The 12,495-nt window shown below is 41.2% G+C and overlaps 1 pseudogene; it reads right to left on the minus strand.

The window, feature by feature from the left end:
- Positions 1–1,605: 1,605 nt before the first annotated feature.
- Positions 1,606–1,776, minus strand: LOC138096191 (small ribosomal subunit protein uS14-like; annotated as a pseudogene).
- Positions 1,777–12,495: the final 10,719 nt, after the last annotated feature.

Genomic DNA, 12,495 nt, shown 5'->3' on the forward strand with positions numbered 1-12,495 from the left:
CTACAAGGGAAGCCCCTAATCATTGAGATAGAGAATTAGATTCATCACTGTCTCCTACTGTGTGCACACTTGTTGTCAACACTTGTTGACGCCTTCTGATCTTTAGATGCTATCTTGTTCACAGTTTGTTCACAAGATTACCGAAGGGGAAGCTAAGAAAGAGATCTGGTCATCTGTTAATTACTTATTCCTCATTTTTACTTCTTTGGTCTATGGAAAGAACCAACATGTTAAGCTAAGCATTGTGTGATCAAAAGATTTCAAAATTGTGCTTTGGCTTGAGATAAGTAGATGAGGGCGCTTGGCTTAAGGTTAATTACAATGTAGCTTTGCTAAAGTTATTGTAAGACAAAAAGGAGCCTCCTGCAGATAGTTCTTTCCTGTTAAAGAGCTCTTTCCTGCCAAAAGCTGCGTGCACCCAGAGTAAGTACCTATAAGTTTTCATTGGTATCATAAGAGGATTTTTTCCTTCAAGTTTTTGCAAATGTAAATGGCTCTGTTTTGAAAATTCCAGAGAGATCCCTGAAGTTAGAATTTCTGGCTATGCACTTCTTCAAGGTTCTCACTAGTCTGTCAGTTCTGCAGTATTATTTACAATAGAAAAAAGTCTGCCTATATGTGGACCTGCACAATTTAAATCTATGTTGTTCAAGATACTTACTGTATTGACAATAAGGTCTCAACCTGTCTCTGTCTGCCTCTTTCACTCCCTATCCCACTATGTCATCCAGACTCCTGTTTTGACTATCCCCTATCCCCAGCCCCAAGTATGGCTCACTCATCTACAGTCCTATAGGAAACCAGCATCTGGGGTCTTGTCACAGAGAAGAGCCCAAGATTCAAATATTGATTTTGCTTTGCAATTTGGAGACTGCTTTGATTAGCCTGCATTGTGTCAACATTTTACACTACCTGTTATCTCTGTGCTTTCCTCATTTATCCACCCAGATAAAGTAATTTCAGGAGCATTCATTGCCATTCTGTGCACCATTTAATTTAGCTTTTTTTTTTTTTTAAAGATGTGTGCCTGCCTGGTCCCATCAGTGTCTTTTTTCAGAGCAGTGGTTTTGTTTCTATGGCAACTGAAAGGTCTATTGCAATCAAATAATTGAGCCCCATTAAATTGCAATCTTCTCAGCCCCACTACAGTTTGCTCTGACTTTTATGCTATATTATGCTGCTTTTCTTCTGTATTCTCAATCAGGCAGTTGCCATTCATTCCACTGTGATGGGCAGAGGCCACTCAAAATAACACTCTAGACGTCTAGAATAGTCATTAAAAAAGATGATATGCCCCTCAAAAGCCAAAGTGTATATGTGCAATTGCCCTTTTAAAACAGCAAAAACCCTCCAAAATATTTGTCTTTACAACATTCTTGTGTCATAATTGCCTTTGATTTACATATTTGACTCCAAGTTGGATTAGGCCTTTCTCATCCCATAATAACAATACTAATAAGCTACCATATATTGAATATATACTATGTGCCAGGCCGCATGCTAAGTCTTTTTTTAAAGTTTTTAAAATTTCATTTTAGATACAAAGAGATAGCATTGTTTCTGCATAAGGCAGATGTTTTGAATGACCCATTCCAGGAAGTTCATTTAGCCCAACTTAATGAAGCTGATGTCCTTCAAGTACTGCTGTAAACCCTGGCTGCACATATTGAGGCTGTATTTCTGAATTAGACCGTGCTAATTTGAGTAGACCCATCAAGAGCGAAAATCCTGGCCACATTTTCTTGCACGGCTGTAGTAGAGCAGCTCATGGCCCATGTTCTACTAGGCTTCAACAAGGCAAAAGTGCTAAGTCTTTTTAAAATTATTAGTTGTTATTCAATAAATTACAAACTTTCAAATTTTAAGTGTGGTGCATTTTCAGGCAAGGAAGCAGAGAGGACATGAGGTCCCACAGAGACATTGGAAAGAGGGTTTGGGGCTTCTGAGAGCTATTCGTTACAGGCTATTCTCCAGGGGCAGATGCTGACACACACAGAGGGAGAGCTGGTAGTTTATTTAAGATAGATCGGGTGTTTCTTGGAAAACATATCTTAAGAATGAAGAGACAGAGAGAAGTCTGTCCCTCGCCACTCATCTGCTCAATATCCTCTCTAAAGTAATCCCACCTTCTTCCTTGGAAATGAGCTCTGACTGCCTGATTAGGATGCCAAAGAAAAGCAGCATAATATAGTAAAAAAAAAAAAAAAAAAAAGGCAGAGCAAGAAAAACAGTGAATTAATGTCCTGATTTCCTTTTGGGGAATGATCTTTCCTCCACTGTGTGGTGTCTTGGTGGGAGAGTAAATCAAGGATCCTACCCCTCGCTATAGAAAGCAAAGTGACCAAGCCTGGCACAGCTGGGAGAGGGCATGTGGCCTAAGCAAGGCTTGGTCAACAGCTCCAGAAGTCCTTCCAACAAACGTCCTTTTGCTTAACTTAGCCAGAGTTGGTTTCTGTTGTTTGCAGCCAAAGAAACTAAGGTAAGGACCTAGTTCTGAGAAGTAGAGGAGCACAGCTTAGTAGGACGTAAGTCCATGAGAGAAGAGGGCTCAAAGGCAGATCTTAACCAGGCATGCCAAGGCCCACCCTGGGAATGGGGAAATAAGTGGGACCATTATCTTCTTGATTTAAATTTCTGGCGCCTAAATATTTACAAATAATTCATCTGACAAAAGACTTAAATCCAGAATATACAAGGAACAAATACAACTAAATAAAAAGAATACAAAAGAGACCAATTTTTAAATGGGAAAAAGATTTAAATATACAATTCAAGAAAGAAAATGTGGCTATTAAACACATGGCAAAATGCTCAATATCATTAATCCTTCAGTTCAGATCAGTTCAGTCGCTCAGTTGTGTCCCACTCTTTGTGACTCCATGAATTGCAGCCTGCCAGGCCTCCCTGTCCATCACCAACTCCCGGAATTTCCCCAAACTCATGTCTATCGAGTTGGTGATGCCATCCGGCCATCTCATCCTCTGTCGTCCCCTTCTCCTCCTGCCCTCAGTCCCTCCCAATGAGTCAACTCTTCTCGTGAGATGGCCAAAGTTTGGAGTTTCAGCTTCAGCATCAGTCCTTCCAATAAACACCCAGGACTGGTCTCCTTTAGGATGGACTGGTTGGATCTCCTTGCAATCCAAGAGACTCTCAAGAGTCTTCTCCAACACCACAGTTCGAAAGCATCAATTCTTCGGCACTCACCTTTCTTCACAGTCCAACTGTGAAAATTTTGAGCATTACTTTACTAGCGTGTGAGATGAGTGCAATTGTGCAGTAGTTTGAGCATTCTTTGCCATTGCCTTTCTTTGGGATTGGAATGAGAACTGACCATTTCCAGTCCTGTAACCACTGCTGAGTTTTCCCAATTTGCTGGCATATTGAGTGCAGCACTTAGGATTTGAAATAGCTCCACTGGAATTCCATCAACTCCACTAGCTTTGTTCGTAGTGATGCTTCCTAAGGCCCACTTGACTTCACATTCCAGGATGTCTGGCTCTAGGTGAGTGATCACACCATCGTGATTATCTGGGTCATGAAGATCTTTTTTGTACAGTTCTTCTGTGTATTCTTGCCATCTCTTCTTAATCTCTTCTGCTTCTGTTAGGTCCATACCATTTCTATCCTTTATCGAGCTCATCTTTGCATGATATGTTCCCTTGGTATCTCTAATTTTCTTGAAGAGATCTCTAATCTTTCCCATTCTGTTGTTTTCCTCTATTTCTTTGCATCAATCCTTAGAGATAAGCAAATAAAAACCACAATGATATACTAATACATACCCAGTAGAATGTCTACAATCAAAAAGACAGATATAGTAAGTGTTGGTGAGGATGTGGAGAAAACAGAACCCTCATGCGTTAATGCTTTTGGTGCAGTCACTTTGGGAAACAGTTTGACCTTATCTTAAAAAGTTAAACCTAACACTTCCATATAAACCAACAATTCTACTTCTAGGTATCTACCCAAGAGAAGTGAAAACATATGATTACACAAAGATCTGTATCCAAATGTCTATAGAAGCTTTATTTATAATAGTCAAACAAATGAAAACACTCCACACATCAATTCTAGTGAATGCTCAGTGATAAAAAAAAGAAGGAAGTTATGATACATACTACAAGTCAATGATCCTCAAAAACATTATGTTAAAAGAAAAAAAAAACAGACACAAAGACCACATATTGTGTGATTCCATTTACATGAAATACTCAGAAAAAACAAATCTATAGACAAATAGCCAGAAAAGGAAATGGCAATTCACTCCTGAAGAATTTCATGGGCAGAGGAGCCTGGTAGGCTATAGTTCATGGGGTCACAAAGAGCTGGACATGTCTGAGCAACTAACAGAGACAAATAGCAGATTAATGATTGCCTTTGGCTAGGAATAGGAACAGGGAATGATTGCAAATGAACATGAAAAATCTTTTTGGGATGACAAAAACATGTTCTAAAAGTGGATTTTACAATTCTGTAAATTTGCTAAAAATCATTGAATTTTATGCTTAAAAATGAGTCACTTTTATAGTATATAAACTATATATCAAAGGCTATTTTTAAAAACCCCATCCCTCATTTCTGGGAAGAAGGCATAGAGAAGAAGTTGCTTTCTACCCATTGTCAGTTCAATTCAGTTTAGTTGCTCAGTTGTGTCTGACTCTTTGCGACCCCATGGACTGCAGCACGCCAGGCCTCCCTGTCCGTTACCAGCTCCTGGTGTCTACCCAAACTCATGTTCTTTGAGTCAGTGATGACATCCAACCATCTCATCCTCTGTTGTCCCCTCTCTGCCTGCCCTCAATCTTCCCCAGCATCAGGGTCTTTTCAAATGAGTCAGTTCTTCTCATCAGGTGGCCAAAGTATTGGAGTTTCAGCTTCAGCGTCAGTCCTTCCAATGAACACTCAGGACTGATCTCCTTTAGGATGGACTTGTTGGATCTCCTTGTAGTCCAAGGGACTCTCAAAAGTCTCCTCCAACATTGTACCCATTGTAGCTTCTACTCATTGTAGCTGACATTAAATGTTATGTCTCTGGTGTGAAGAACACATAAATTCCTAAAACAATGAAACTAGCAGGGCCCTTATAGCAGTTTTAGTTGAATTCTATTTTTTAAAGTGACAAAAATCCAACTTAAAGTAGTTTAGTCAAAATAACAAGTGTCAATTATCTTACATAAGTGAAAATTTCAAGGGCATGTTGGTTTCAGACACATCCGCATCCAAGGGCTCAAATGATGTCACCAGTTTTTCTCATCTTCCTTCTTTCTCTCTGTCTCTCAATTCAGATTTCCTCCTATATCAGCTCTTGTATCCATGAGATGGCCCCAGAAAGTTCTTTAAATACATCAATCCCGAAGAAAAGAGATCCTTTTCCCCAACAGCTTCCACTTACTAACCTAACAAATCACACTCTAGTTTCTGATTCAGTTGGGCAATCTGGTACACCGACATAGTTTGAGAGAAGGAAAAAATTGATTCCCAAAAGGAAAATCAAATTATAATAATCAGAAGAGGATTGGATGCTTGGCAGGCAAAAATAAGAGAAGGAGGTGGGAGGGGGGGTTCATGTTTGGGAACGCAGGTACATCAGTGGTGGATTCATGTCAATGTATGGCAAAACCAATACAGTATTGTAAAGTAAAATAAAGTAAAAAAAAAATTAAAAAAAAATAAGAGAATTACAATAGAGAAAGCATTTGGTTACACCCTGAGGCCAGTAGAAAGTTGGAGCCTTGCCTAAGGCAGCAGGGAAGCTCAGAGGAGTGTGGCAATCATGTGCTTCCCCAAGCCCACAAGACAAGCAACCTTCGGCATCCAGTGGGCGATGTGGGTCAACGTCATGGAGAGCACACGCCAAGTCTTCCCTCACATCAGGATATTGCACGGGTTGTTCTCTGTGCCAGACTACTGTATCAGAGAGAATCCTGGCGGTAAACCAGTGTTACATTCAAAGAGGTCGTTATCTTAGTCCATTCAGGCTGCTATAATTGAGTACCACAAACTGGATGGCTTGTAGATGACAGATATTGACTTCTCACAGTTCTAGAAGCTGCAAAGTTCAAGATTAAGGCGCTAGCAGATTCCATGTCTGGTGAGAGCCTGATTCATAGAAAGCTGCCTTTTTGCTGTGACTTCCAATGGTGGAGAGGCAAAGGATCATCTCTCCGGGATCTCCTTGCCATTCTTGGGGGCTCTGCCCTCATGACAAAATCACCTCCCAAAGGCCCCACCTCCAAATATCATCACATTGGAGATCAGGTTTTTTTTCTTTTTAATTTATTTTTTTATTGAAGGATAATTGCTTTACAGAATTTTATTGTTTTCTGTCAAACCTCAGCATGAATCAGCCATGGGTATACATATATCTCATCCCTTTTGAGCCTCCCTCCCACCCCTCTAGGTTGATACAGAGCCCCTGTTTGAGTTTCTGGAGCCACACAGCAAATTCCCGTTGGCTGTCTATTTTACATATGGTAATGGAAGTTTCCAGTTACTCTTTTCATACATCTCACCCTCTCCTCCCCTCTCCCTGTGTCCGTAAGTCTATTCTCTATGTCTGTTGGAGATCAGGTTTTAACACACGAGTTTTGGGGAGATATAAACATTCAGTCTATAGCAGTAACTTTTCTGAGTTTAATGATGGGAATTCTTAGAAAGTTGCAAACAGGCCTAAGGGAAACACCACCCAGGGACTAACAGCAGCTGAGCTGGAATCACAGCTAGGCCTTAAAGAGGCGAGGAGGGAGCAGTTGCTGGGAAAGGGTGAGCTGGCAGTTGAAAATGAACACCCTCTCAGCAAAGGCAGGTTCTCCAAGAAACAAATGCCAAGATGAGATTAAACATGCTAGGATCTTATTAGGGAGAACATTTAAAAGAGAAAATGGAAGGGGACTCAGAAAGGTTGGGAGGAGCATCAGACAGGATGTGATTCTGACTCCAAGTGAAGAATAGAGGAAGAAGGATAATTGGACTAAGAACGTTTTGACAAGATTGTCAGGAGCCAAAACTGACAGTTAGAGGAATCCCAGATGTCTCAGGAATGCCTTAGTATCCCTACTGCACAGGCTAAACGTCTGGGAGCAGCCCATGCAAGACATGGCCTTGGAGCAATGCAGGGATGGGCTTCTGAGCACAGCAGCCAGTCAGTGCCTTCAGTTAATTATGTTCCCTGTAGTCAGAGATGACTTGTGGTTGACACAGGCTGACACAGGCTGACACAGCTGTGGCCATCCGTAGAGGAATGCCACCTCAGACAAGGAGGGAGCAGAGGAATAAATCCCACCATTCGCCTGCTCCCTGTACTCACCTCTTGGGGGTGCCTCCCATTGGCCAAACCCACTTGAGAACCTGGAGTGACAGTCCCTGGAGGCCGTGCCTGGAGCACAGAGGTGGAGAATGGAAAGCGAATCCTGAGGGGCAAACATGAGAACCCTTCCTCCCCCACTCTCTTCACCTAATCATCTCCTACAAAACTCTCATATTGCAGCTCAAATATCCTTTCTCCAGGAAATCTCACCCGATCCACAGGGAGTGAGATCAGGGAGCAGTTTCAAGCATTTTTGAAGCTTTCTGGGCCTTCTGTTGTTTATAGTTATTTATGTTTATAACTTTAATGGTCATAAAATAAGTTTGAAAACTGGAAACTGATGCCCACAAAAACCTGGAGTAAGATACACTATGGAGAAAAGGAATTGTTGAGGGAACGTTCCGCCTGCTCCTCCAGCACTGGCCTGCCTAAGGCTCTCCACCCCTTTACCTCCTCCTTCCCCTTCCTCCCTCCCTCTCTCTCCTTCACCTCCTCCTTCACTTCCTTCATCCCCCCTTCTTTCTTCCTCCCATTCTCCTCTTTCTCCTTTTCCTCCTCCTTCTTTTTCTTCTTTCTTCTCTTCTTCTTTCTGTCTCTCCTTTTTCCCTCCCTAGGATTGTCTTTTCCACCAAAAGGAAAAGCCAAATGTCTTTCATTTACAAATGAGGATTCACACCACCACCAACCTGAGTCAGTGAGTGAAAAGGGGCATTCAGTTCGGTTCCATCTGTATTTCCAAGTATGGACAAGTTTTATGTCTCCTATCCACCTCCACAAATGAGGAGTTTGTCCCTCCACAAATGAGGAGTTTGTCTTCAAGTATTCAACACCCGCATTTCCTGGTACAAAAAGAAAAGGAATTGGGTAAAAATCAGTGTTCAGGAAATGAGGCAGAGGTTGGGCTGACAGCCCCTTTCTTCCTGAGAGACTAATTATAGGTCTTAAAGTTACGGGCCAAGGTCGTGACAAGTGACATCAGTGAGCCAAGGCCTGACATAAGTCAACAATGAGTGGTGAGGACTATGGATCTTTTCCTCATTTTCAGTTCAGTTCAGTTCAGTCACTCAGTCGTGTGCGAATCTTTGCGACTCCATGAATCGCAGCATGCCAGGCTTCCCTGTCCATCACCAACTCCCGGAGTTCACTCAAACTCATGTCCATCTAGTCGGTGATGCCATCCAACCATCTCATCCTCTGTCGTCCCCTTTTCTTCCTGCCCCCAATCCCTCCCAACATCAGAGTCTTTTCCAGTGAGTCAACTCTTTGCATGAGGTGGCCAAAGTACTGAAGTTTCAGCTTCAGCATCATTCCCTCCAAAGAAATCCCAGGGCTGATCTCCTTCAAAGTGGACTGGTTGGATCTCCTTGCAGTCCAAGGGACTCTCAAGAGTCTTCTCCAACACCACAGTTCAAAAGTATCAATTCTTTGGCACCCAGCTTTCTTCACAGTCCAACTCTCACATCCATACATGATCACTGGAAAAACCATAGCCTTGACTAGATGGACCTTAGTCGGCAAAGTAATGTCTCTGCTTTTGAATATGCTATCTAGGTTGGTCATAACTTTTCTTCCAAGGAGTAAGCGTCTTTTAATTTCATGGCTGCAATCACCATCTGCAGTGATTTTGGAGCCCCCAAAACTAAAGTCTGGTACTGTCTGCACTGTTTCCCCATCTATTTCCCATGAAGTGATGGGACCAGATGCCATGATATTCCTTTTCTGAATGTTGAGCTTTAAGTCAACTTTTTCACTCTCCTCTTTCACTTTCATCAAGAGGCTTTTTAGCTCCTCTTCACTTTCTACCATGAGGGTGGTATCATCGGCATATCTGAGGTTATTGATATTTCTCCTGGCAATCTTGATTCCAGCTTGTGATTCTTCCAGCCCAGCGTTTCTCATGATATATTCTGCATATAAATTAAATAAGCAGGGTGACAATATACAGCCTTGACATACTCCTTTTCCTATTTGGAACCAGTCTATTGGTCCATGTCCAGTTCTAACTGTTGCTTCCTGACCTGCATATAGGTTTCTCAAGAGGCAGGTCAGGTGGTCTGGTAATCCCATCTCTTTCAGAATTTTCCACAGTTTGTTGTGATCCACACAGTCAAAGGCTTTGGCATAGTCAATAAGCAGAAATAGATGTTTTTCTGGAACTCTCTTGCTTTTTCCATGATCCAGTGGATGTTGGCAATTTGATCTCTGGTTCCTCTGCCTTTTCTAAAACCAGCTTGAACCTCTGGAAGTTCATGGTTCACGTATTGCTAAAGCCAATTCTCACGTATTGGAGAATTTTGAGCATTAGTTTACTAGCATGTGAGATGAGTGCAATTGTGCTGTAGTTTGAGCATTCTTTGGCATTGCCTTTCTTTGGGATTGGAATGAAAACTGACCTTTTCCAGTCCTGTGGAAAAGGTCCTCATTTTAGTCCTCATTTTAGTGGGCATTTATTATTTAGGTCCCCTCTTCTAATAAGAATCAAGACAGAAAATCTGTTGGAAAATGGAGAAAAGCAGTTCTTAATGGTATTTCTGGAGTCCATGGATCCATCTCTGCTAGATATTTATGGATACTTCAGTCATGCAAATGGATACCCTCCTCTTCTATTCCTGGTGTGCAGAAATGTAGGGGCCTGGGCTGACAACCCCAGGTCCAGCTGTTTGTCCTTCGCCACACAGTTTCACCCTCATTAATTTCTCTGAGCACCAGAATGTCCCTGAAACTTCCCTATGACACCATCCTCATTTTTGGATAAACCGAACAAACTGGGGCTCAGCAACCACCCAGAATCCAGTGACTTCATACCAATGTCTGGATTTCTTATTTTTAATTTTTATTGGAATATAGCTGCTTTACAATTTTGTATTAGCTTCTGCCATGCAGCAAAGTGAATCAGTTACATGAATACATATATCCACTTTTTAAAAGATGTCCCTCCCATTTAGATCACCACAGAGCACTGAATAGAGTTCCCTGAGCTATACTGTAGGTTTTCATTAGTTATCTATTTTACACATGCTAGTGTATATATGTCAGTCCCAATTTCCCAATTTATCCCATGCCCCCTTTCCCCACTTGGTAACCATAAGTTTTTTCTTTACATCTGAGACTCTCTCTTTTGCAAATAAGTTTGTCTGTAAGCAATATTATATGATATTTGTTTTTCACTTTCTGACTTACTTCACTCTTTATACAGTCTCTAGGACCATCCATGTCCCTGTAAATAGCATTATTTCATCCCTTTTTATGGCTGAGTAATATTCCATTGTATATATATACACCACACCTTCTTTATCTGTTCCTCCGTTGATGGACATTTAGGTTGCTTTCATGTTCTGGCTATTGTAAATAGTGTTGCAGTGAACGTCAAAGTGCATGCATCCTTTCAAATTGTGGTTTTCTCTGGATATATGCTATGGTTTTTCCAGTGGTCATGTATGGATGTGAGAGTTGGACTGTGAAGAAAGCTGAGCGCCAAAGAATTGATGCTTTTGAACTGTGGTGTTGGAGAAGACTCTTGAGAGTCCCTTGGACTGCAAGGAGATCCAGCCAGTCCATCTTAAAGGAGATCAGTCCTGGGTGTTCATTAGTAGGACTGATTTTGAAGCTGAAACTCCAATACTTTGGCCACCTGATGTGAAGAGCTGACTCATAGGAAAAGACTCTGATGCTGGGAGGGATTGGGGGCAGGAGGAGAAGGGGACGACAGAGGATGAGATGGCTGGATGACATCACTGACTCAATGGACGTGGGTTTGGGTGAACTCCGGGAGTTGGTGACAGACAGGGAGGCCTGGTGTGCTGCATGCAGTTCATGGGGTCGCAAAGAGTCGGACACGACTGAGCGACTGAACTGAGCTGAACTGAACTGGATAGATACCTAGGAGTGGGATTGCTGGATCATACAATAGCCCTATTTTTAGTTTTTAAAGAAACCTCCATACTGTTCTCTATAGTGGCTGTACCAATTTACATTCCCACCAATAGTGTAGGAAGGTTCCCTTTTTTCCATACCCACTCTAGCATTTATTGTTTGTAGATTTTTTTGAAGATGGCCATTCTGGCTAGTGTGAGGTGATACCTCATTGTAGTTTTGATTTGCATTTCTCTGATAATTAGTGATGTTGAGCATCTTGTCATGTGTTTGGTGGCCATCGAATCTTCTTTGGAGAAATGTCTTTTTAGGTCTTCCACCCATTTTTTGTGTGGGTTGTTTGTTTTTTGATATTCAGGTGCATGTGCTGTTTATACATTTTGGAGATTAATCCCTTGTCTGTGGCTTCATTTGCAAGTATTGTTTCCCATTCTGAGGATTGTCTTTACATTTTGTTTATCATTTCTGTTGCTGTGCAAAAGCTTTTAAGTTTAATTAGGTCTCGTTTGTTTACTTTTGTTTTTATTTTCATTACTCTGGGTGGTGGGTTGAAACCTTGCAGCAATCTATCAGTGTTCTGCATATATTTTCCTCTAAATGTTTTATAGTATCTGGCCTTACATTTAATTCTTTAATCCATTTTGAGTTTTTTCTTTTTTGTGTTAAAGAGTGTCCTGTTTTTATTCTTTTACATGTATCTATCCAGTTTTTCCAGCACCACTTATTGAATAGACTGCTTTTTCTCTGTGGTATATTCTTGCCTCCTTTAGGTGGCCATAGGCACATAAGTTTGTCTTTGGATTGGCTATCCTGTTCCTTTGATCTATATTTCTGTTTTTTGTGCCAGTATGTACTGTTTTGATTACTGTAGCTTTGTAGTATAGTCTAAGGCTGGGGAGTCTGATTCCTCCAGCTCCATTTTTCTTTCTCAAGATTATTTTTGCTGTTTGGAGTCTTTTGTGTTTCCATACAAAATGTAAAACGTTTTGTTTTAATTCTGTGAAAAATGCCCTTGGTAATTTGCCAAAGATTCATTGAATACGTAGATTGCTTTCACAATATTGATTCTTGTCATTTTCACAATATTGATTCTTTCAATCCAAGAACATGGTATAACTGTCCAGTCGTTTGTGTCATCTTTGATTTCTTTCAGAGTCTGGATTTCAATCCAGGACTTATACCTCTAAGCCCAGTGCTGTGAGTCCTCATCTCTCCAAGAGAGGATCACTTCTCTTCCAATGCCCCAAGTACAATCCTTTCATCAAGATAGTTTAAGTAAGTCCAATTTTCTGAAATAGATCACTTTGACCTGATAT

This window comes from Capricornis sumatraensis, chromosome 20, assembly GCF_032405125.1.
Source record: "Capricornis sumatraensis isolate serow.1 chromosome 20, serow.2, whole genome shotgun sequence".
Classification (NCBI taxonomy): Eukaryota; Metazoa; Chordata; class Mammalia; order Artiodactyla; family Bovidae; genus Capricornis; species Capricornis sumatraensis.